The sequence below is a fragment of the Phyllostomus discolor genome, chromosome 12, assembly GCF_004126475.2.
Source record: "Phyllostomus discolor isolate MPI-MPIP mPhyDis1 chromosome 12, mPhyDis1.pri.v3, whole genome shotgun sequence".
Taxonomy (NCBI): Eukaryota; Metazoa; Chordata; class Mammalia; order Chiroptera; family Phyllostomidae; genus Phyllostomus; species Phyllostomus discolor.
The window spans coordinates 33775815-33798088 of NC_040914.2; positions in this window are offsets into that span (position 1 = coordinate 33775815).

Here is a 22274-nt window from a genome sequence, read left to right on the forward strand (position 1 = left end):
AATGATCTCAGAGAATGACTTGAATCCATGTGAAGAAATAAAAGCCCAGGTAAAGGTAATTACATAGGGAAATAGAGATGACAGCATAAATACACCCCTTTCTTGTTTTATTTCATTCACCTTTGTATAAAAATGATTTTAACTGTACTGATTGTTGAATGTTAACATATGTGGATGTGGATGTAATATAAATGGTAATTACACAGAGGGAAGGAAATGGAGTTTTATGAGAAAAAAATTTATATTTTACCGCATGTTAATATTGATCTCAAGTAGATTGTGAAAAAATTGAGATGTATGTTGAACCCCCATAAAAAGGAGACCCTAAAAATAGAGTAAAACCGACAAAGGTATAACAAAGGAATGAAAATGGTACAATAGAAAGTATCTACTTAATGCCAAAAGTGCAATAAAGAAGCGCCAGAGGAAATTTTTAAAAAGACGAGACACAAAAATTAAGCAGCATAGCAGAAGATGTAAATGCAATCATACCAGTGATTACGTGGAATGGAACGGCGGTTATCAGCGAGAAAAGCACCGACAAGCGGCGGAGAGGGTGTGGGGAAGGAGCTGCTGGTGGGGATGCAGATGGGGGTGGGGCGGGGGCAGCCGCTGTGGAAGAGTCTGGAGGTTCCTCAGACAGTCACGAACAGAGCTACCCTATCGCCCAGCAATCCCTCTTCTGGGTGTCCCCCCCAAAACTTTGAGACCGTTTACATGTGAAGACCCACGCACCGCTGCATTCACTGCGGCATTGCTCGCGGTGGCCAGCATGTGGACACAACCGAAGGGCCCGGCCAGGAAGGCGTGGCTCATGTGACGCGCAATGGAACATCACCCAAGTCTGCAGGGCTCCTGCCTAAGGATAGAGGGTCGCGACGGAAAGCGCTTCAGGACACAGGCATTATTTTAAAATAAGTCTCCAGGGAAATGCCCTCCCCCCGCCACCACCAAAAAAAGACATGAGATGTATAAACAAGGACAGGAGAGCAAATTCTGGCCTCCATCGCCCACAGCGGCAGCGAACAGTAACTGCCATCTAACTCCCTACCAGATGGACACAAAACTTCACAGCAGGGTCTGCTCACCCCAGTTCTTTTTGCCCAGTACCTCATGCCTGACTTTCAACAAAAAAATTACATGGCCCAGGAAAGGGTCGGGCCAGACCCCCCACCCCCAGCCTGCTGATGACCCCGTCAGGCCAGTTTCCAACCAGCTGGACTGCCTATGACTCAGTCGTGCCTCTCGCTTTGTAGCCGGAGGCCCAATCAAAACTCTCTCCCACCTTGTATCACAGACACCTGGCGCCAGTGGCCAGACTGACCCTGTATCTGGGGAGAGCCCGGCCCTTTACCTAATCTGTTGTCTCAGCTCACATCCTGGAGCCCTGAGGCACCCCGCCTGGAAGAACACAAGGCTAACCCCTCCCCTATCCTGTCACAAACCCCACTCCTGCCTCCCCCCCCCCGCCCCCCCCATGCAGCCCACCACTCAGCACAGCATGCAATAAAGGCACTGGGATCAGATCACCTGGTTCCTCCCACCTCTATTTCTCACACATTTCTAACAGCCTACTAAAGAAAAAAAAGCAGTATAAAGAGACAGAGCAAGCACCAGACCCCGATTCAGATGTGGTGGAGATTTTGTCATTGTCAGAACAAGAATTTAAAACAACTATAATGCATATGCTAAGGGAGCTAATGGAAAAGGCAGGCAACAGGGAGGAGCAGGTAAGTGATACAACCAGAGAGGTGCAAACTCCCAGAAAAAATAAAACAGGAGTGCTGGAGATGGAGACACGGAAACAGAAATAAAAAATGCTTTTGTTGGGCTCATCGGTAGACTGGATGTGGCTAAGAAGAAAATCAGTGAATTCTTGGAAATAATAGGAACTTCTAAAACTGAAGTTCAAACAGAGAAGGGAGATTTAAAAGATGAAATAGAACACCCATGAATTTTTGGACAATTACCAAAGGGTATATAATAAATGCATAAGGGGAAATATCAGAAGGAGAATAAAGAGATAAAAACGCAGAATTTTGAAGCGATGACTGTCTTTTCCAAAATTAAACACAAAAGGCAAACCACAGTTCTAGGGAGCTCAGAGAACAAAAATAAATAAATACCAAAAAAATCTATACCTAGGCATTTTGTATTCAAACTGCAGGAAATTGAAAATAATCTTGAAAAGGTGTCACAAAAAAACTTACCTATGGAGGAGCGAGGAGTGAGGGAATTAACATCAGAAATGTCTTCAGAAACCATCAGAGCAAGAAGAGAGTGGAGCGAACTCTTAAAATTGTTGAAAGATAATTAACCAAGAATTCTGTGCCCCGTGAAATTATCCTTCAAAAAAAGGTGTGAGGAGAAATAAAGACTTTCTCAGGGAAGCAGAAATGGAAGGAATTTATAGACTTGCCTTTAAAAAGTGTTGAAAGAAAGTCCTCAGAGAGAAGAAAGTGTTATAGTGAGAAATTCTGAACCACATTAAGAAGGGAAAGTACATTAGAGAAATGAATGAGGGAAAATAATTCATTGTTTACAATGGCTAAACCATTATTAACTTTTGTGTATCTAGCTTGAATCCATCAATGGCTAACCTGAACTCTCTTAACAGTTATAAATGTATCATCTTTATATTCTGTTGGATTTTTTATTTAGCAAATAAACTTGCCTATGAATAGCATCAGTTTTACTTCCAAACTATATAACTATTCTTTTTCTTTTCTTATTGCATTTGCTAAGATCTCTAGGGCATTGTTAAATTCTTGTTTGGTCCTGAATGTAAAGGACTACTTCTGAAATTTAGCCACTAGGTATAGTGCTTGTGCTCATTTTTATTATAAAATAATACTCTGACATACTATCAATTTTATTACCTAAGTCAGGATAACATGCCTACTATTCTAATAAACTTTTATCAGAAATTCCATTTCACATACTTCAAAAACTATTAAAATAAAGAAATCTTTTGTTCTTGTCATCTTTTAGTGCAGTAAGTTACACTAATCAATGTTTTCAGGTTCAGTCATTTCTGGGATGAACCCTGTATTATCATAATGTGAGTTTTTTCTTCGTATTACTGGATCTAAATGAAATTAGTATTCTACCTTTGTCAGGTTTTGGAACCTGGGTAATATTAATCTCATGATTTGATTTAGTCACCTTTGCTCCTGCATGTATTCTATGGAGTAATTTAATTAAAATGATGAACATTTGTTATCTGAACGTTCAGCAAAGCCCCCTTGAAACACCGTAAGCCTTGGGCACTTTGGGAGAGAATATAGGAAAGGCCTGGATTCAATTTCTTTAATGCTAATTAAATTATTCAAATTTCCTATTTTTTTTTTTATTGTTAGTGGCCAGTTTGGTAATTTACATATTTTCTGGGAAGCAACACATTTTATTTAATTTTTCAAGGGGGATGGTAAAACAGTATGCTTAATTTTCTCTTAAGATGTGGCTAATTAATGTTAATATTATTTATTGGTACCTTTTCTCTTTCACCCGATGAATCTTCCCAGTGTCTGGTCTTTCGGGGGTCCTTTCCGGCACAGCCAGCTCTCAGTTTGGCCGGCCATGCCCACGGCATCCTCGAGTCCTCATTTGGTGGTATCTGGGCGTTCCTTCGCTTTCCGTGCAATGACTCTCTTCTCAGAGTCATTGTTTTGAAAACCTAGTTCAATCGTGGTCAACGTTTCTTCTGTTCTAATGGACCCACTTAAAGTTGAATTTTCCCCTTAATTACCATGTTAGCAGCATCCCTCGGTACCGACCTTCTGCCATTCTTTACCCATCCCTAATATGTGTTTTATGGCCTCCCCGCTCCTGAATTATTCAGCAATGCGTTGTTTTCATTTCCAAAGGAATACGGCATGGGGGCTATGTTTTATGGTTGATTTTTGGTTTTGAATAGTTATTAGATATTATTATCTGATCTCCATGAAGTAGATTACCTGGCGTTCATTGAAGTTTCCCCTGTGCTCTAGTACCTTCTGACTTGGGTGAAATTCTGTGTCATCTTTACTGGGGTACAGGGTGATACGCACAGTAATTCACACTTGCTGGTTATGCTGTTCAACATTGTTTCTTCCGGTTCTTTGAAAATATTTGTAACAGTTGCGTTGAGGATTGACATCCGGCCCCCCTAAGAAACAGTTTCTTCTTCTGTGTTTATGGGTAACTTTCCTGTTTCTTTGCAAGGCTCCTCATCTTTCCGTTGCAAATTGGGCACTTGAAGGAATATGCGGTATCCACTCTGCATCCTGAGCCCACCTCTCTCTGGGGTGGCGGTTTCTGCCTTGTAAATTTTTCTCCTGAGTGACAAGTGACAGGAATTTGTCTGGATCGATTCTCTAGGTAGTCTCCCCACCCCCAGAGTGTGCAGCCGATGATGTCTCTGCCCAGGTTGGTTTGTTTTAATTCTTGTTTCAGTTTCTAACTGTGGCCTCCTAAGGATGCCCCCTTGGTCAGCATCACTTAGGGAATCAAAGCCCATGACTGACCGGAAGTTCATGCTGAAATGTCTAGACCCAGTGAGGCTGACAGTGTGTGTGTGGGTTGGGGGGCTTCACTTCCCACCTGGCATTCTCATTTCTCCTCCAAGAGTCCCGCTCGGCTGGAGGGGAGCGAACACCCTGGGTTCTGCTTGGTCTCTCTAGAGCCGCTGGGTGGGGGCACCATGGGGACCAGAAAGCTGCCTGTCCCACACCCTCAGGGACCCACGTCGGAGGTCCAGTGGGTGACACGTCTGTCTTTATGAGCCTGAGCCCTGTGTGAGACCTCGCAGAGACGACAAAGGCAGGGTTGCGGTGCTTGCTCTAAGGCGGGCAGGGGAAGGCCACTGAGGTCTCTGGCTCTCAAGGAGCCTCTGGGAACAGAGGCTAGGCAGACCTCCCTCAGTAGGATCTCAGACTGGAGCAGTCCGGGCGGGGAGACTGGAGAAACCCCTGGATGCTTACGCCCAGGAGAGCGAATTACATGGAAAATGTGTCTTCTTCTCAAGAGGGACTCAAGGTGCTGGGAGAGCGGATCGGCACCTGCTTTCTCCCTCCCCACCCCTCCCTGCAAAACGCGTGTGCAAGCTCCTGCATGCTCACGGGCATGGACACACACACACACCCATACACTCACATGCACACACTCCACACTGATGGGCTGTTTTCCACTTCAGGTGCATCTATCAGCTTCCGATAAACACACTTGGCATCTATTTTTGGATCCTCGCCCTGATGAAAGGAATGCCAAAGGCTTCGCAGCCAATTACCGCGCTCGAGATAAATGCGTGCATTTATTCATCCTCGATAGCGATGATTAAGAGGGAGCTCATTTCACCGTAGCCTAGCAGATGTTTAAAATACAAATGAACTGATGGCAATAAAGACTACCTTTCTCGCCCAGCCCAGTCTGAGAAAAGTGCTAACCTAGAGCAGGCTTGCCGCTCCTGTGAGCAGGAAATCTCTCTTCGGTCCCTTCCCACGCTGGGAGGAGGCGATAAAGCAGGTACCAGACAGATACCACTCAGAGCAGGGGCCGGGCCCACCCTTTTTATCTGAGGAGCCCGAACCCCAAACCTATTCTCCATTCTGGGCCCCCCTTTCCCTAATGGTTCGTTCCCCACTGCGGTTCCATTAGGTGCATTTGGCATTTATTTCTCTGCAGCAGAAGGAATAGATTCATCCCGAAAAGACTTCACTAAATAAATCAACTTTCAAAGTTCTCTACTAAGAGATGAATTTTGAGCAGCGATGGGTAGTTATGGACATATGTGCCTGTAGCCTTACCCCTGTCGAGGCCTGTTGGCAATTCCCAGAGCACTCAGCACCAAAAAGTCTTCCTTTTGGTTTTTTGTTTGTTTGTTTGTTTGTTTATTTTTAGAGAAGGAAGGGAGGGGGAGAGAGAGAGAGAGAGAGAGACATCAACATGCAGTTGCTGGGTGACATGGCCTGCAACCCAGGAATGTGCCCTGACTAGGAATTGAACCTGCGACACTTTGGTTCACAGTCCGTGCTCAATCCACTGAGCTATGCCAGCCAGGGCTTTTTTTTGTGATTTTAAAAAATATTTTATTTATTGTTCTTGGAGAGGGGAAGGGTTAGGAGAGAGAGAGAGATGGAGAGAGGAGAGAGAGAGAAACATCGATTTGTTGTTCCCCTTACTGATACATTCATTGGTTGATTCCTGTACGTGCCCTGACCCGGGATCAAACCCACAACCTTGGCATATCAGGACAGCCCTCTAGCTCACTGAGCTGCCCAGCCAAGGCAAGTTCTCCTTTAGTGGTGCCCTGATCGTCTATTTGACGTAGGTCTGAGTGAGCAGCCCAGTCTCCTGGGTGCTGTGTGTTGCTTTGCAGGTGGCTGGCGGTCTAGCAGGCTGGTCCATCCTGCCTGGGCAAGCAGCATCCTCACCACACCCATGAAGTGTCCTCACAGCAGAGCCTGGGCACAGTCCAGTGTCAGAAATGTGCACTTTTAAATGGAAATAGAAACTGCACTCACCCTCGGCCTCAGCATTAATGTTTCGAGGACACAGGGTTTGAGCCTTTCTCAGTGGCTGAGTGACCCGGGAGGCCTTTGGGGGTCCTCGAGGCTCCAGCAGGGCCGTCCTCACATCGTGCTGTCGGGGGCCCCATTCTGGAAACCTCACTTCCCGCAGCCAGTAGGCTCTCCCTGACTCCGGTTTCCCTGTGCCTGGGCCCTGCAGTGCTCCGGAAGACTCTCAGAGAGAGGAAGGTAATGAAAGGCCATGGACAAAATCCTTAATGTGTGCGTATGATGCAGCCAAAACATTCCCATATTGTGGCCATGAAAGGTGGTGTTGGAGCTCCTTCTTTTCCTTTCTCTCCTTTGCAAACCATCATGAATAATGGACTTTGCCATCAACTCCATCATCAAGGAGAGAACACGGGAGGAGGTCAGTTAGTTAGACGGTTGTCCCGATGTGCCAAGGTTGTGAGTTTGATCCCCAGTCAGGGCACATACAGGAATCAACCGGTGAATGCATCAATAAGTGGAATGACAAACCAATGTTTCTCTCTTTCTCCCTCTCTCAGTTTTTACACACATATATCTGTTTGTTGAATAGTATTTCATTATAAATTAAATTAAGTGAGTGCCTTTTAATTACAATGCAAAATCAGGAGCACATCAAGTCCATGCAGCAAAACAATTCTAACACCGATGGAAAGTTCTGGCTTCTCCTTGTTTAGACCCCAGCTACTGTCTGGCCCATTCTTCAAGCTGCTCTGGAAGCAGAGGCACCCTGCCCGCTGTGCAAACCTACAGGAACCCCATGCTCCTGCGAAAGTGGGCAGCCCAGTGTTGGAACCAGACACAGCACATACACAGCCTGTCAGGCCTGCTCGGTGCAGACCACAACCCGAGTGGCTGCTGATTACCATACCCATAACGTAGCTCCTTCGAGCAAAAAACTGGAACCTCCCCCACGATCTTATCTTTTCAGAGATCTCCATTTTAAGAGCCTTTTGAGCTTACATTCTATCTTCTCCACTTCTCTGCTGTGCTAGAAATTCATTGATGTCACTGGCAGACGGACACATGTCCTCTTTTGGAATTAGCTTAGGGCCGAGGAGAGGGGCAGGCCTGGGAGCCCTTTGCTGGGGGGCAGCCAAAAGCTCACTTGCTTCACTTCCCCCTGAGATGCACCTCTCCCTGAGATGCATTTCCTCCTCACACACCCGCTCTCGCTCTGTGGTTTCTCTTTGCACATCTCAAGCTCCTCAGTTCCCGAACAATGGCCTCCTTGTGGTGTCCGGGCTGGGAGCAGCCCTGCGCCGGAACAGCCAAACCAAACATAAGGGAGCTACCGCTTGCTTGAGGAGCCACGGGGCAAAGTGAGACTGTTCGTCTAATTCACCTTGAACTACAACTGGCCCACAGAGTGGAGGAGGGATGGGGGTGGTGGGAACCGTGGTGGGAGCACGTCTGCAAACCTGGGTGCCTTCAGGGATGACATCAGACTCCAGGGTTTTACCGGCTTCAGCTTCGGCCAGTAAGGTGGGCCTGCGGAGGCGGGCCTCCCCACAGCCCAGGGCCCAGGGGAGAATATTCAGGGCAGAGGCCTGAGTCTCCCAAAGCAGAGAGAGGGTCGCTGGGGGCGGAGCCGGAGTCTGCTCAGAGGAAGGAAGCCTGCTATTGGGGAAGGGAGAGATACAAGGAACAGAAAGTGAGATCCCTAAGGAAGCCCACACAAATTGGGTTTTGACCAAGGTGCAAGGATGATTCAGTGCAGAAAGGGTAGAATTTTCAATGACGGTGTTAGAAAAATTAGATATCTATGTGGCACCTTGTCCCAAGCTTCACGCCTATTATGAAAATTAACTCAGGGAGGTCTAGATATAAAATGGAAAGCTATAAAACTTTTCAAAGAAACCATAAAAATGATATTTGTGGACTGGAGTTAGGCAGGGAGTACTTGCATATGTCACCCCCGCAAAAAAAGTGGGCTATAAAATAAAATTTTAAAAAAAATTATCAATAGGACCATCAAAATTTAACAGGTTTGCTTTATGAAAGAAACTCTTAACACAGTGACTGGACAGGCTACAGAATGGCAGAAAAAAATTGCAAATTACATATACGATAAAAGAACTTGTATTCAGAATATATAAAGAACCCCCAAAACTCAACAGTAAGAAAATGGCCCCATAAACATGACATTAAGACATGAACAGAACATTCACCAAAAACAACGTAAGCGTGGCAGATAAGCCCGGGAATAGAGGGTCCACACCACACTCCGGGGGGAAATGTGCACTACACCCCAGTGAGAGGGAGACTTCCGGTTTGAGCCCCATGTGGAAAGAGCTCATGGGTCATACCTCTCTTCACAATACGCAAAGCCGGGCACATGGAAACACCATGACTTTCCCTGCACCCATCAGAGAATGGAGGCTGCGGGACAAATTGCCACCCGGAAATCTGCAAAGACGGGTGACTCTGGAGAGTCACACGGAGACCTGCTGACCTGGCACAGCTGTGGGAGTCAGACACGGGTGGGGACACGGCAGTGGTCACTTTGACAAGTGACCAGTGGCTGAGTGTGAGCTGGCTGGGAAGTGAGGAACGCCTGGGGCCTGATCTTGGGAGAACCCCAACATGCCCAGGGGTATCACCTCCAAGGACCCTGCCAGGTTCTCACGGCGAAGATCCCAGGAAGGCCAACCCTTGTGAAGGTCACAGGGCAGAGACGCGTGACCGCCCAACAGGCTGATGTAATTGGAAAGTTACATGACATGCCCCTCTGCCACGCCTGCCCACCACCCCAGGGAGGGTCAGGACACTAACAGTGGGTGACAGACAGAGGGTCGCCCAATGCAGACGCTCTATGAGGAAAAGGAGAGGCGTCAGGAAGGGCTGAAGTTGAGAGAGGAGACCCAAACAAGGACAATAGAGAGGACGAAGCCCCTGGGACCCACGGCTTCCACGGATGTTACACGAAGCCCAGGTCTCAGCCAGATGAACGTCAGTCCTCACGCTACTCGTACGAGTTCCTGCTGCCCAGTCCAGTGCACATGGGTTTCAACAAGAAGTTACAAGAGATAAAAAAAAAATGCAGTCTAAAGAGGCAAATCAAGCAGCGGAACAAACCCAGGTATGGTAGAGATTTTGGAATTGTAAGACCAAGAATTTAAAAGCATTACAATTAATGTGTTAAGCGCTCCATACAGTTAGTTTATGTAGCAACCCGGCTCAGCTACAAGATGCAGTTGTTCAGTTACATACTAACATAGGTGGTTTCATGAAGGTGTTTCCTAGATGTAGCTACTATGAACGATCAGTTCACTTTAAGTAAAGGGTGTTTTCCTTAATCATGTGGGCAGGCCTCCTCCGATCAACTCAAAGGCCTTCACAGCAAGATTGAAATTTCCCCCAAAAAGGAGAAATTCTGCCCAGGACCACGGCACCAGCCCTCACCGCTGAGCTCCAGCCTGCAGGCCTGCAGGGCCACACTATGGACACAGACTTGCCAGCCCGACCGCCTGGCCGAGTCCTTGAACTAAACCCATCTATCCATCTCCCATCTACTTCTCTGATGAACCCAGCCACACACACTTCTCCTAAGAACCCGAACTGACATAGTCTCTGGTGGAAAAACACGTGGGTAATGTAAGCAGAGAATGGAAGTTCTAAGAAAAAACAGCAGGCGTGCTAGAAATAAAACACGCTGAACACTCGGTAAGAGAGGCGAGGGATGGGTGGCAGGTTCCCAGTGAGCTCAGTGTGGCTGAGGAAACGTCACAATAGAGGTGATTGCAGGTGAATTTCCAAATCTGCAATGCAAAAAGAAAACAATAAAGGAAAATGTACAGAACGTCCGAGAATTGTGGGATAATTTTAAGATTGGTAACAAATGTGTATTGGGAGTACCAGGAGTCAAAGGCAGTGAGAGAAGGGTGGAATCAGTACTTGGATAATGGCTGAGAACTTTCCAAAATTAATAACAGACACCAGAGCACGGATCCCTGTAGCTCCAAGAACAACAAACAGGATAAAACACAACAAAATTATACCTGAGTGTATCATATTTAAATTTCAAAGTTCAGAAAAAGAGAACACCTGGAAGGAAGTCAAACCAGGGGCCAGTGGTGGGGTTAGGGAGTTACCTACAGAGGGGAAAAAAGATAAAGGGTAAGAATTGTAGCAGATTTCTCATCAGATAGCACATAAGCAAGAAGAGAATGGAGTGAAATACTTAAGGGTTGAAAAACCAAAATACCCAACCTGGAATTCTATACCCAGCAAAATTAGCCTTCCAAAGGGAAGGAGAACTGAAGACTTTCTCAGGCAAACAAAAGCTGAGGCAATTCACCATCAGACCTGTCCTTCCAGAAATGTTAACAGATTTTCTTCAGCCCTGGCTGGTGTAGCTCAAGCCTGGCTTGAGCGTGGGCTGCAAACCAAAGGTCACTGGTTCAATTCCCAGTCAGGACATATGCCTAGGTTGCAGGCCAGATTGCCAGTGTGGACCACGTGAGAGGCAACCACACATTCATGTTTCTGTCCCTCTCTTTCTCCCTCCCTTGCCCTCTCTCTAAAAATAAATAAATAAAACCTTAATAAAAAGATTTTCTTCAGATAGGAGATGATATAGGTCAAAAACTGGGATCTAAACAAAGAAGGGAAGAGTGTTGGATAAGGAATGAATGAAGGTAAAATAAAATGTTTTGCCTTCATTGAACTACAAGGTACCTGTTTGTTTAAAGCAATTAATAGTGACAAGGTATTGGGAGATTATGACAATGTCACAAGGAGTGGGAGAAGGGATGGGGAACCGCACTCACTGTGAAGCTAAGTAGCATTATTTGAAGGTGGGCATAATTAATGAAGAATGTATACCATACACTCTAGAACAACCACTGAAAATGCTTAGAAGAAATACAGCTAATACTTTGAAAGAAGATAAAGTGGGATAACAAAAACACTCAAAACCAGAGAGGAAAGAAAAATATGCCACGGGCAACAGATTGGAAGCAGATACAAACGTGGTTGATGGTAATCTGAATAGAGCAGTAATTGTGTTGAATGTGAATTGTCTAAACATATCAATGAAAAGATACTGCCAGAGTCAGTAACAAAACAAGACCCAACTGTATCTTGTCTGCTGGTAGCTCACATGAATTTTGAAGTCTCTGCTTAGTTAAAAGTAAAGGCATGGAGAGAGATATACCGTGTTGAACTCCACCAACAGAAAATCGGGAGTGGCTAAACCAGGAGTGGCTGAATGAATCAGACAAAACAGCCTTGAGAACAAGGGGAATCGTCGGGGGCTGAAGGTGGGAGAACTAGATGATAAACAGACCAACTCCCCAGGAAGACGACACAATTCTAATCATGCTAGTGAGGCAAAAGCTGATCAGCTGAAAAAAAGAAACAGACAATCCACCATCACAGTCAGGGACTTCCACACTCCTCTCTCATAACCGGCAGCCCGAGGAGGCAGCAAATCAGGACAGCACGACCACCTTGGTCTAACCGATAATTATAGAGCATCCTGTCCAAAGACAGCGCAACGCGTGTTCTTCTCAACCATGCACGAAACGCTCACCAACCCAGACCATATGCTGGGCCGTAAAGCACTTCTTATCCAGTGAAAAATAGAAACCGCACCAAGCATGTCCTTAAACCACAACTGAACTGACCTAGAAATAAAGAAGAGAAAGCTGAAAATCCCCATTTATCTGGAGACTAAACAATATATTTCTTTTTTAAAAGATTTTATTTATTTATTCTTAGAGGGGCAGGGAGGGAGAAAGAGAGGGAGGGAAACATCAATGGGTGGTTGCCTCTCGCACGCCCCCCCACAGGGGAGCCAGCCTACAACCCAGGCATGTGCCCTGACTGGGAATCGAACTGGTGACCCTTTGGTTCAGAGGCTGGGATTCAATCCACTGAGCCACACCAGCCAGGGCTAAATGATATATTTCTAAATAATACTTTAATCAAAAAGGAAATGTCAAGAGTAATTAAAATACATGGGACAAAATGAAAATATAGCCCTAAAATTTGTAGTATGTAGAGAGAGCAAAGCTTAGAGGGAAATTTTAGCATTAAATGGAGAAGAAGAAAAATGAAAGATCATCCACTCGGCTTCCACGTTAGTATACTAGAAAAAGAAGAACAATTTAGCCTAAAGCAAGTAGAAAGAAATACTAAAAATTAGAGAAGAAACAAATAAAATTGAAAACAGGAAAATAATAGAGAAAAGTAACAAACCCAAAAGCTGGTTCTTTGGCAAAGAATCATTAAAATTGAGAAAATCATACCAGAGCAACCAAGAAAAACATATTGGACATGGTTTACTAATTTCAGAACTGAAAGATTTATCCTTCCTGATTTCATAGACATTAAAAGGATACCGTGATAAGGCATCACAACCCTGGTCAGGAGGCTCAGTTGGTTGAAGCATCATCTCTTACACCCGTAAGGCTGTGGGTTCAATTCCTGGTCAGGGCACAGACAAGAATCAATCAATGAATGCATAAATAAGTGGAACAAAAAATCTCTCAAATTAATAAATAAAATGTTTTAAATACCAGCTTCACACTGGAAGAAAATATTTGCAAGATACATATTATATAAAATACTTCTATCCAAAATATATAAACAAGTCTTAAAACTCAACCAGAAGAAAACAGGGGGGGAAAAAAACAATGAAAAAAATGAGCCCAAGGTGTGAACAGACACCTCAGCAAAGAAGATCAACAGATAGCAATGAGAATGTGAAAAGATGCTCGATCTTCTTTTTAATTAGGGAACTGAAAACTAAAACAACAATGAAATATCATTACACACCCATGAGAATGTCTAAAATAAAACATATGTCGTGTGTTGCAAACACCCAGTGCTGGCAAGAATGCAGGAAAGCAGGACCTCCATACATTGCTGGTGGCTAGGAAAATAATGGAGACATTCTAGAAAACTGTTCGCAGGTTCCTGTGAAGTTTAAACAATTTTACCTTGAGACCTAGCCATGGCACTCGAGGGTATTTACCCAACTGATTTGAAGATTTTTGTCTATGCAAAGCCCTGTGCACAAATGTTTATAGAATATCTAGCCACGATCATCCAAAACCGGAAACCACCCGAATAACCTTCAGTGAGTGGATAAACAAAATGTGGATAATGGGAGGGTACCCCACAATAAAATGAACCACTGCTATATGCAACATGAATGAAACTCAGAGACGTGTGGCAGGGGAATAAAGCCAGTCCCAAAATGTAGGATATTGCAGAATTCCATGAAGATGATGTTCTCAAAAGGATACAAACACAGCGTTGGAGAGCATACCAGTGGCCACCATATCTCAGGCGGTGATCGGGTTTGGGGCGAGTGTGATTATGGAGTTCCAGGGGGTTCTTTTGAGAGATGCACCCTGATGTCTCTCCCGCGTGCTGGTGGTCACAGGAATCCAAACACGTGTTTAAAAAAACTCACAGGGCTGTACATTTAAAAAGGTCACCTTTACTACATATTAAGAAGTCAAATAACTTACTAAATTGTATTACACATATGTAATGTTTAAAACCTTGCAAATGTCCTTAGTTAGGATTCGCATAGTGATTGTTAAGAAACCCACGAGGATGGCGTTAGTTATCTGAAATACAAAGTACCGTTTGCAGTAGGGGGGCGTGGTTACACAGAGAGGCAGAAGCGAGCGTAGGCAGAAAACAGTGGGCAGCCCCTGACATCAGCCAGGGGAACCATGCGAAGTGGTGGCGTGAAAAAGTATTAAGAGAAAGGCAAGCAATGGACGAGGGTCGGAGAAGCGGTTTAAGAGGCAGAAGCACCAACTCTGGATTAGATGTGATGCGTTGGCCCGGAGCAGGGCTTAGAAATGGAGCCGAGACAGCATGGGTGGGAGAAAGTTTGGGACGCTCAGGAAGGGCGAGTGAGCGGGGAGGAAGAAACGAGGAAGGTAGACGCAAACAGTGCGAGGCAGGCTGTTCACGCGGCGCCTCCCGCTGGCTCCCAGGCGGGTGCCCAGGGGCAAGGGGAAGGGCGAGCGTGGGAGCGCGGGTGCGGGGCGCGGGCTCAGGGGCGCCGTGCGCTCTCCCGGGTCCCACCGCGAGCACGCGCGCTCCGAGGCCGGCGAGGCCGGGCGGGGGTGCGGCGTGAGGCGCGCACGTCCGCGGGAGGCGGGGGCGCGGCTGAGGCCGGTGACGTCAGGCGAGGGCGCGCGCCGAGCGGCAGAGGGCGGAGCCGGGAGGCGGGCACTGCGCGCGGCCGCGGGCGGAGCGGACCGGCGCGAGGGGCGGAGCGGCGCGCGGGAGGAGGCGGGGGAGGAGAGGCCCCCGGGACCGCGAGCGGCAGCTGGGGAGGGGGCCGCGGAGCCGGAGCGCGAGCGAAACAGCTGATCTGATTTTCCTTTAAAGAGAGAGAAAATGGAAGTCGGGTAGCGGCGACTGCGGCGCTGCGGACTGGCGGAGCGGAGCGGCGCGCGCGGCAGGTGAGACGGCGCTGGCCGCGGTGCTGACGGCGGCGGCGGGGTCGGGGCCGCGGACCAGGCAGGTGCTCCGTGGGAGCGCGGGCGCCGGGTCCCTCCGTGGGGAGGTGGCGAAGCGGGTGGGCGAAGAGGCCGGGTGGCCCTGGAGCGGCGAGGGCGCGGGGGCGCAGGGGGCGCGGGGGTCGTGGGCTCCGCGCAGGGCTCGCAGGCGCGTCTGCATTGCGGGCTCCGCTCTGGACCCCGCGGGCTCCGTGGCCACCGGCTCCGGCCCGGAGAGGCGCACGTCTCCCAGGCAGGGTGCGGCGCTCGCGCTGGATCGGGGCCGGTGTCTCCTCCGGGCCGCTTAGCTGTCCGCACTGGAACGTGATGACAGGCATGGGGGCACCGGCCCTTCGGTCGGTGTGGACGCGCCGGGGGTCCCGCGGCGTCGGCCGACTCCCAAGCACGGCCCGGCCCAGCCCCGGAGCAGCGCGTGAGGCCGCTAGCCGGGCGCCCGGGCTGTGGCTGCGTGGGTCCCCGCGGTCCGAAGCTCCGCTCGTTCGCTCCGCTGGGTCTGGCTGGACAGCAGGCAAACCCTTAATGCAATTTGGCTATGGACCCGGAGGCCTTCCCTAGTATCTTCTCACTGGAGGGGAAAAATTGCATCTGCCGAGCTTTAAGTGCTCCTTTAAATTTGGGAAATGTCAGTGATGTCATCATTAACAAAAACTTTCCTTCATTGGACACGACCGCTCGAGTGCACCCTCCTCCCCGTGTGGCTTTTGCAGCCGTTCGAGCGTCTTTGCAATCAACCGGATTTGCCTTTGCTCCCAGAACTCAAGCCCCTCGCACAAGTGAAACGGTTCTTATTTCCACTGGTTTGAGAATTTATCGATTGGAGTGTGGCTGCAGGGGAAAAAAAAACTTGTAAGATCCGGTGGGTCTGGGAATTGCTTCGTCCACGGCACCAGGACCCAGGCAAAGTCATGCCTGGCCCTTATGTGCCTCGTGGATGCCTTATCTTTGTAAATGAGCGTGAGTCGTGAGCCGGAGACAAATTTTAAAGCTGTTCTGTTTGACGTGGCAGGCGATGTGTCAGGAAAAGGTGGGCCGTGCCGCCTAAATCTTCACAGGCCTCGGTGAGAAGCTGCAGCTCTCCTTCCTTCTCCATCACCCTCCCCCACTCCGGGAGGTGTCGGGGAGCGGCCCGCCCTGCAGACAGGGGAGGCAGCTTTGCTGGGGTCCTCCTGGGCTTTCATTTCCTTACCTTCGTAGCTGTGTGTCCCGCCAGCCACTGAGACAGACTCAATCCCCAGAGAGGGCGGAGAGAGGGCAGAGGCTGGAGACGCCCCCCACCCCCCCCCACCCCCCACAGCACACCAGGTCCTGGGGAATTGGCCCCTCAGTGCGAGCAGCGTGCCGTCTCCGCTATGTTTGCGAGCATTCCATTAGTGCCCACTATCATGGGAAGAAAACAGAGTAAGTTCCCAAGACAGCTGGAATACCTACTTAAGCCTATCCTATCGAAAGGATATTCAATAAGGGACAAAAGTATTGACATTTTGGCATTTAATAATTAATGACTCCCTCTAATTGGTTAAAATATGCATGCCCTCAGTTATGAGTGTATGGTGTCGGGTCTGTAAGGAATGCAATATACCACATGCCCCGCAGAAGTTAGAGCCTGCTCAGGAACACGACACTCGTGAACCCCGGGTGGGTGTGAAGGAAGCAGGGAGGCTGTGGTCTGCGTCAGCCCGTGGGGACACCCAGGACAGAAGCCACTGCCTCACGGAGTCTTGCCAGGTGTGGTTCTCAGCCTGGGTTCCATGTGGCAGGTGTCCCCTGAGGAAGTAACTGTGAGGTGAGGCCCTCGGCCCTAGTGGGCGCCGGCACTGGAGTCGTGGGGACTCGGGGCTGTCTGTCGTCACCCTGTGGGGAAGGGGAGAGGCGGCACCTCCCGCTGCAGCAAGCGGGGCCTCCAGGGCGCCACACCTCTTAGAGGTGCCAAAGTTATTTATAACGGGCAAGGCGGCGTGAGGCAGGGGGCCTTGCGGCAGAATTGTCTCCGACGTGCGCGTTTGTGGTGACTTTGTCCCACTGTGTATAATTGCTTTAAAACTTGAGCTCCTGAGTCACAGCTGAGATGTTCCTGCCACTGAGTATGAAAATTGGTTTTTAAGGCTCTGGATTGTGAGCCCTTTAGCAATTGAGTCTGTGGAAGCACTCTGGCCGCATCCATTTCGGTTTTCACCTGTGAACTTGTGGAAATGCTTGCCGTGATGTTTTCGATTTAACTCACTGTAGTGCTTGTGAAAATACAGAGGCAGTGTTCCCACTAGATTTTTAGATGTCCTTCACTTACTTCCTAAAGCACTTCAAACACCATCACTTTAAAACCTCTTCACACCTTTTTTTGTGCTTAGAGGATTGTGTCTTCCGTTTCTGAGAAGCCAACATTGCCTCAGCCTTTCTTTTCCTTCCCTCTGGACCTTAAGGTCATGCCTTTCCTTCTTGTCTTAGGCCCAGAGAAGAAAGGCTGAGTCAGCTCCCGCGGGCCGGCAGGGGGCGTGCTAAACGCAGCTGGTGGGGCTCCTACCTGAGCCACCTGGGGAGGGACCGTCGGGTTGGGGGGGAGTGTGTGTGTGCAGGTGTGCGCGCTTGCTTGCTTGCTTGTTCCCTCTGTGCCTTCGTGTGCCCGTCGCCCAAGGGATGAAACTGATAGAAGCACGGCCACCCACCTGAGTAGCCAGAGGTGTGGCTCCCTGTCTTGGGAGAGGGGCGGTTGCTTGTAGGGGCGGTTGGTTGTAGCGTGGAGATGCCGGGCCTCCCGGACCGCGGAAGGGGCAGTGCTGGCTGCGGAGGGAGAGTGCGCGCCTTGGCCTAGTGGGAGCGCATCTTGGTCCTGGTAAGGCCCAACAGTGCCAGGGCCCTAGGGGTCTGCTTGTGGTTTGACTCCTACGGACTTACACCCTCTCGACTCAGTGTCAGTTCCCGGCCTCAGGGTGTCTCTGATGGAGACAAGCAAGTGCTTAATCCCTGTGTGGCTCTTTCTGCCAAAGGAAATGAAAACACAGGGAAAGAGGCAACTGTGCCTGCCACCTCGATGCATTTGATCTGACCGTAGGTATGCGCCTGCAGCGAGTTGCCTCCGGGGCTTCTCCTCGCGGGCACTGAGCCTGGGGAGAGGGGGTCCTCCGTGAAGGGTCCCTCTGCTGAGCTGGGACGGGTGTTTCCTGGGGTGTGGGTGGTCACGCAGCCTGGGGATGTGGTCTGAACATCAGACTCCTCTCTCTTCGCCGTGGAGCCTGCACGCTGCAGGGAAACCGTCCCACCCAGCAGCGCAATAATTTTCCTCCTAGTTACTCTGTCGGAAATGCATGAAATGCCAAATGATCGATTTCAAGAGGGCAAATGGGAATAATGTGGGGTTGTTGTGTTGGGGTTTTTTTTTTTTTTTTTTCAGTTTGGTGCTTCACTTGGAGCACTTTAAATGGCTACAGGGGAAGGTGCCACTAGATTTAAAAAAAAAAAAAACAGGTGGCCCCGGGTCCTCCAGAAGATGTCCTTCCCTGGGGGTGACCCCAGACCATGCTGGTCAGAGGGAATCCTGGGAGCCTCAGGCACTTGCACAGAAGCCAGGCGTGCTGGCTCCTTTGTGTAATACATGTAACTGGAAAAATATTTACCCTTGAAAGTTGGGAGTGGAGTTTTGTCCGCTGTGGAGCCAGACCAAGGATAAGGTGGCCTTTGCCGACCAGATGGAGTGGGCGAGGGATGAAGCACCTTCACCACGCTTTGGGGGCAGGGTTTCTTGGTATCCGTGGTGATGGACCGGAGACTCGGGTTGAAAATAAGTCTTTTAGCCCTGGCTGGCGTAGCTCAGCGGATTGAGTGCGGGCTGCAAACCAAAGTGTCGCAGGTTTGATTCCCAGTCAGGCCACATACCGGGGTTGCAGGCCATGGCCCCCAGCAACCGCACATTGATGTTTCTCTCTCTCTTTCTCTTTCTCCCTCCCTTCCCTCTCTAAAAATAAATAAATAAAATCTTTAAAAAAAAAGAAAAGAAAAGAAGTCTTTAAATTCTGAGCTTGAGAGGGGGGTGCCGCCCTACAACCTGCACGTGGCGAGGAGGCAAGTTTAGCCGGCTGGTTTGCATGTGGCGTCTCTGGACCAGGGGAGGGGGGGAAGGGGTGGGTGAAGACTGGGGTGGGAAAGGAGCTGACCCTGTGTGTTTGCTCCTCCTTCAGCTATCACTGGTCTCCCTGGACAAGGTCTGGCCCTGTCCTGCTCTGGGCTCCTTGTGGGGAAAGGAGAGCGGTGGCCTCCCAGGTCCCCGAGGCCTGATCTAGTCAAATTGCACAACACTGCAAGACTCTAGCCCCTGTCCGTGGAGATTGCCGCTGTCCACCCTCTCACGTTCCGAGGGGGCCAGTGGGCCTGCATGCTCCAGCCAGTTCCTAGTGCGTCTCTCCTGGTTTAAGCTGCTCAGTGCGCAGTGAACACGCTCATTTTCTGAGTTTGGAGGGTGTTGAGTGTCTCCTTCCCAGGGAACACTTTCTCGTTTGAGCTGGGTTTCCTCTTACATAATATTCCTTGTAACTACAATGGAAATGTGGTGTCTGAATGAATATACATAAGTAAGATGCTGTATTGACTTTTATGAAGTGTAACAGCAGAACCTTTCAAAGCCATTTCCTTTAGTGCTCTGCATTTCATTCGATGATTTTATTAGATTACTGCATTTCCACGTGGTGCTGGGGATTGGTGTGAACGCCCCCACCCTGGGGGGGATCAGACTGTTTCTCAGTCGCTGAGATGGGAGTTTGGGAACTCGGCCCAGGGAAGGCGGCTGCTCGGAGCGGGAGCAGTGTCCTGGCTGCTGCCCCTGCCAGCCTGGGCTGAGATACCTCTGAGAACCTCTGAGAAGACCCCAACTCTGCCGTCCTGGCGCTGACACCCCACGATTTACCCAGATCATCATCTCTGTACTTCCATTTTAGGAGCTGTCTATGACCTGGGCTCTCCTGTTCCTTTCCTTTTCTTTCTTTCTTTTTATTGATTTAGAGAATGAAAGCAAAAGAGAGAGAGAGAGAGAGACAGAGAGAGGGAGAGAGAGACATTAATTTGCTGTTCCACTTACTGAAGCATTCATTGGTTGATTCCCGTATGTGCCTGACTGAGGATCGAACCCACAACCTTGGTGTATTGGGAGGATGCTCTAACCCAGTGAGCTACCTGGCCAGGGCTCCTGTTTCTTAAATTAAGCTCAGGGTGGGCGTGGCATGTTCTTCTTGTGGAAGAGACCTCACATGGCCGTGTCCTAGGACACCGCCAGCTGGCGCTGCCTTCCACCGCCCGCCCCCACCCTGAAAGCTGAGTCAGCACCTTTTTATCTTGGGGGTTCCAAGACCAGAGCTACCATCCGTTTCCCCGATATTTCCCTAATGATGATTTCAAGCTTGGACAGAAATGTGTATTATTGAAGTGTAGGCAATACATTTGCACATGGAATTCTTCACGCCTTTAAATAAAGATCAGCCTCCACGATACACATAGTTAACTTTTCCTCTTTAAATTTTATAAATCGGAATATTGGTTTCTTCCAGTCTTCTGAACAGCATCACACTGTGTCTTGAAGGAACCACCACTGACCAGTAAAAATAAGTGGGACGTGTCACCAGCCGAAGAGGACGGGGTGACCAGCTCCGAGACCTTAGGCGCAGCCGGGGATTCCCTGGGGAGCACGTGTTCTCCGCCCTCCCGCAGGCCTGGGGGAGGGGCGTGCCTGCGTGCGTGCGTGCAGTGAGCGCTCTGACTCTGAGAGAGATGGGTCGTCCCCACGAAAGGAGTCCAAGACCAAGCCTGTCTCCTCGCCACCAGCCCCATTCTATGCCCTCCTCCCTGTCACTAGATGGGTCGATAGTTTGCACTTGTAACTCAGGGGCAGCCCGGATGGACCTCCTTGGGCGTTTCTGGCAGAGAAAGAAGATGGTCTAGGGAAGAAGGATGGATGACTTTCTGTGGCTTAGTGGTTCTTGTGATGTATCTAGACTCCTTAGCCAAGTACTTTTTTTTTAAGGATGTGCCTCTAAATCCGCGTGGACCACAGACTCCTGAGAACAGGGCCGCATCTCCTACATGATGGTGCCACTGCTGGTCACGCGAGTGGCAGCCCCGGGGGGCTCCCTGTGTGGGATGGTGATGCAACACATTTGCTCTCTCGCTGGAGTTGATGAAAGATCAGTTGTTCCCACGGGCGACTTGGGGGATGGGGGAGACGGGGGAGCACAGTGACCCAGTGGTGGGGCCCTGCCATCTGTGGGACGCTCCCCCGCAGGGCCTGCTGGCCTTCTCACAGAGCATCCCATCCGTGGGTGCTGAGCCCACAGGGCACCCGTCGTCCTTGGCACTGACTGCGGGGAAGGGTGCAGGGGTCTCGGTGCCGCCTCAGGCAGGTGTGAGGCGAGCCCACGCACCTGCAAGCATGTGGCTCGTTTGCAGGCCCTGCCGCGTATCAGGCTGAGAGGGAGCTCCCCGGCCGTCCACAGGAGCCGGCACCGGGGTGCACAGTTACTGGCAGGCAGGTCGGGAGGCGGGGTCTCTGGGGCAAGCGGCCGGAACTTGCTCGTCAGGTTGTAGTGCATGCGCGCCTCTCGATTAGCTTGTCCAGTGTGTCTGTCCATAGCACCGATGGCGAACTGAGCCCGTGGGACCACGTGGCTGGGCACGAAGTTGGCCCTGGATGGTCAGGCACTGTGTGTGCTGCCAGTCAGCCACGTCCCCCGGGTCACCTGCCGGCGCTGGGCGAGCTGGCAGGGCTTCCCTGTGTCTCTACTACCGAGGCTGACTTGCCGTACCCTGCCCGCAGTCCGGCAGGCGGTGAGCTCAGAAACTCGGCCTGATGCGGGTGTCTCCCAGGGGCCCCCTGGGAGGGGTCGGCACAGGCACGATTCCACTGCTCAGCATGGGGGGTCTACTAGTCCAAGGGCCGTGCGTCCTTGCATTGAAATTCGACCCCTCTGTGTCTGCGGTGACGGAGGGCCAGGCCAGGAACACGGGGGAGCACCCACGTGTGGCCGTGCTGTGCCCCGTGGAGGAGGGGCCGGGCCTGCCGGGGACACAGGTCCCAGCCCAGAGGGGTGGGCCCCTTCCTGACTCTGGCCCTCACTTCCGGCGCACCCTCTAATTAGCGGTGTCTCTGGGCCACACTGGAAGAAGAAGAGTTGTCTTGGGCCACGCATTCAGTACCCTGCAACACGTAATCACAGAAAAAAAAAATCTCATCAGGTTTTAAGTGAGTTGGCAGTTTTGTGTTGGGCCACGC